At 47.9% G+C, this 4,187-nt stretch overlaps 1 protein-coding gene across 4 annotated transcripts in view; it reads right to left on the reverse strand.

Moving 5' to 3' along the window:
* The window catches only part of ADAR (adenosine deaminase, RNA-specific), a 38,924-nt gene that overhangs the window by 22,261 nt on the left and 12,476 nt on the right, over window positions 1-4,187 (reverse strand). The gene's annotated exons all lie outside the window — the stretch shown is intronic.

Here is a 4,187-nt window from a genome sequence, read left to right on the forward strand (position 1 = left end):
GGCCGCTGGTTTCGCGCGGATCACAGCCTAATCCCTCCTGGCAGAACCGGGCAGGGTGCTGTTTCTTTAGGAAAAAGCTGTAAATACCGAGCGCAGGATGCCCCCCGCCACCCTCTCAGGACGCCAAGGGCTGAAGCAAAAGAAAACAAAGGCACCAGGAAAGAGGCGGGGCGCAGTTCAAATGGCTGACCCTACTTACTCCTGTTCCTTGAATATTATAAAGGACAGGAGCCAGCAGGAAGCTGCTATGAACGTCCTCCTGCGGGCTGAGAAGGGCGGTTCAGAGGGAAGCCCTCTCCATGCATATAAATCCCTTTACTCTTCACAACAGCTCTGCGGGCAGGCCTAAGTCCCACGTTACAGATGCGGAAAACCAGCTTTCCAGGTCTGACTGTGGTCACACTCGCTGGTTACGCTGTGACTTTCTAAAAGTTCACTGTTATCTAGATCAGTGGTTCTCAACCTTCCTAATGCCACAACCCTTTAATACAGTTCCTCATGTTGTGGTGACCCCCAATTTCATTGTTACAAATTGAACATAATTAAAACATAGTGATTAATCACAAAAACAATACGTAATTATATATGTGTTTTCCGATGGTCTTAGGCGACCCCTGTGAAAGGGTCGTTCGACCCCCAAAGGGGTCGCGACCCACAGGTTGAGAACCGCTGCTCTAGAGGAAGCGATTCAACTGGTTTCATGATCATGCTATGCGTCTGCTATTTTGTTCAAGATTCTATCGATCAATTCTAGTGCTCAACACACCCTCACCTGTGAACATTTTCTTTTTCTGTGTTTAATTTTATCCCCACTGCTTTTGAGATTTACAAGGCAGTCCCTTTAGGGCAGTGGTCGGCAAACTGTGGCCCCTTGAGTGTGGCTCTTCCACAAAATACCACGTGCGGGCGCGCATGTACAGTGCGATTGAAACTTCGTGGCCACACTCAAGGGGCCAAAGAGCCGAATGTGGCTCGCGAGCCGCAGTTTGCCGACCACTGCTTTAGGGCATTATCACCAGCAGATGCCCTTCTCCACTGTCCTCTTTTTAAAAAAATATATATATAAATTTTTATTGATTTCAGAGAGGAAGGGAGAGGAAGAGAAAGAATGAGAGAAGGAATCAAGGATGAGAGAGAATCACTGACCAGTCCCACACCGGGAATCGAACCGTGACCTCCTGGCTCATAAGTTGAGGCTCAACCACTGAGCCACACCGGTCGGGCTATATATCTGCCTTTAGAGCTACAGTCTTTTCTGGGCAGGGAATATGTGTCACATCTCCATATCCCTGGCATGCGACTTTCTAAATAAACTTCCTCTTATAATTTGAGTTTCTTGGTTCTGAATTCTTTCTTTGCTGAACTCGAGTACCGAGGTCTGGTAACATTCTGGTGTCATTTCACCACTAACAACAACCGAAATGTCTATCAAAAATAAAATGCATAAATGATGGCAAATGTCTATGATGGAATCCTATATAATAAAAAGCTAATATGCAAATAGACTGACCAGTGGAAAAACCGAACAACTGATCTCTATGACGTGCGCTGACCATCAGGGGGTGTGCACGGAACATGGCAGGTGTCGGCCGCAGCGGGATGGTGGAGGTGAGCGGGGGTGCCAGACCAAGGTGGGGTGCCAGTCACTGTCATCAGGGTGAGCCTCTGGTGGTTACTGAAAATTCTTTGCGCCGGCCCTGATCGTCCCTCAGGGCTTCTCCACCTCCCCGTGCTCCTGAGGGGTGATCGGGGCTGGCAGCCGCCTCTCGCACCCACTGCCAGCTGCTGGCCCTGATCGCCCCTGAGGGCTTCTCCACCTCCCCCTGGACCTAAGGGGCGATCGGGGCAGCAGCTGCTGCTTGTACCCGCTGATGGCGTGGAGCAACTGGGGCCAGCACCAGCAGCGGGTGCGACTGGGGCTGACGCCATCAGTGCGTGGGAGTGGTGGTGGTGGTGGGAGCGGGGCTGCGGGCAGATAGGAGACTGGGGCTGCGGCGGGAGGAGCTAGGTGGGGGTGTGGAGGATGGGCCGAGACCTGCCTCTGTGCCCACCACAGCCTCGTGGCCCACAGTTCCTTTCAAGGTGCATGAATTCGTGCACTGGGCCCCTAGTATTATATAGCACCAAAAATGGAAGAACTAGAACCACATGCAACAAAATGAGTAATCATCTAAACATGATATGGAGAGAAACCACAGACATATTATATGGTTCCATTTACATAAAAGTCCCAAACCAGGCAAAACTGCATAAAAGACAGGATGGTGGTTACCTGTAGGGAGGATGGGTTGGGGGTTTGACTGGGAAGGAGTGTGCTGGGTGCTGGTGATGTTTTAGCTCTTGGCTTGGGTGGTGATTACATCTATGGTTGCTTTCCAGTAGTTCATTAAGTTATACACTTACGCTCTAAGCTGTACGTCACAATTTGTAAGGCGAAAAACAAGAACAAACCCCCACTGTAACCATTCCAGCCTCTGTTCCCACATTCTATTTTCCATTTAAGTCAAATGAGTTATGTCTTACCTCTCCTTCCTTGCCTCCGGGCTGAACAATTCCACAGCCCTTAATCCTCCTACAAGAATGTTCCAGAAAAGTCTTAATCACTGCTGTTGTGCAGGGGAAAGTGCACGGCTGCTGCCCCCATCCCTTTTAAGCAGATGGAAAATTTGTTTCCTAAGCAGAGGGTCAGTTTGTTCCTTGAAAGAACAACTACTCTTGTCATTTAATCTTAGCAGCTCAAGTAACTGTGGACAGTCTTATTCATAAACATTTCATCCACCCCACCCCCCAGTAATTGTTTCAGCTCCCACAGGGTTGGGAGGTAGTGACATGGTGACATAAACCTTCGTGCTATTCTATTGCAGGGACTTGATGCATCGGATGAAGCTCTTTACACCAAAAGTAACAGGTTGATTAGAGAAAATTTCAGAAAATACAGACAAGCAGTCAAAATGATCCCTACCCCTTCCCTGTTAGTTCATCAGTGCCTTTCCTTCCGTGTTCCCTGCGCATAGCGGCACCAGGCGCACGCTGGCGCTCCTCTCCTGATGCGGGTGCTCACCTCTCAGGGGGTCTGAGTGCCTGCTGCCCCGCTGTGCAGGAACCGAGGGCTATCTGCTAACCACCACCTACATGGCTAAGAGTTCCCATCTAGAATGAGGTGCGCATAAAAAGCCCTCACTGGCAAGCAAGGCTTTCGCATAGCACGGTGAGCTCTGGCTCCATGTGAGCGAGCCTTCAGGGCCCTGGACTTCCCCCGTTATGGAGGACGGTATCATCTGGCTACTGAACTGGTTTTAGTTTCCAATTCCTGCTATTCTTGCCTTTTCACTATAAGTAACTGTTGCTCTGGCTTGTTGTGGCTCTTCTGTTTAATCGCGCTGTGTGCAGGGATGAGCATTTACAAGTCTTTTCAGTCTACAATTTCCTACAACCAGACTACTGCACATATGGGCTACATCCAATCTATCTCCCTATGGTAACGCAGATGTCTGCAAACCCCTTCAACATTTGCTCATACAGTGATCCTGCAACAGAAATGTATTGCCTGCGAATACATGCTACTAAACTTGCAACATATTATCAAAAAAAGCAATAAGTCACTGTAATTTTTAATTACCAGGCCATTGTTTTAGAAAGGATATGCACATAAATAAACTCACGTTCTTATATTTAGTCCTAGGAAATACATAATAAGCAATTTGTAGAGTTGCGAGGACAAATTTAATGGCTTCCTTTTTTTGTTGTTGTTTCTTTTTGCCTCTTTATCGTTGGGTTTTTATTCCACTGCAACAGTTACTGCTACATCAATATAATTTCAAAATCTCAGGGCCTTCCCAGAGTAACCCCATTTGCTTTGATAAACTGTGAGGCTTTCTGCAGACAGACTAGTGAGTTGCCTAATTGGCTGAGTAGGGCTCCACAGCTGTATTTATGCTGATATATATACTCTATTGATGTTAATGATTAGACCGACTTTTTTTTTAGACTGGCTTTTGACAAGAAACAAGAGATGCCTCAGGTATCCCCAGAAGAAACAGGTCTCCAAAAGTGGTTAAGTGCCTGTACCCCAAATTATCCGGTAAATGAAAAAAGAAAAGTGGTATTTTATAATTATCTACTAGAGGCCTGGTGCACAAAAATTTGTGCACTGGGGGGGGGGGGCCCCCCCGGCCCGGCCTGGCCCC

Source organism: Myotis brandtii, unplaced genomic scaffold (genome assembly GCF_000412655.1).
Source record: "Myotis brandtii unplaced genomic scaffold, ASM41265v1 scaffold250, whole genome shotgun sequence".
Lineage (NCBI taxonomy): Eukaryota > Metazoa > Chordata > Mammalia > Chiroptera > Vespertilionidae > Myotis > Myotis brandtii.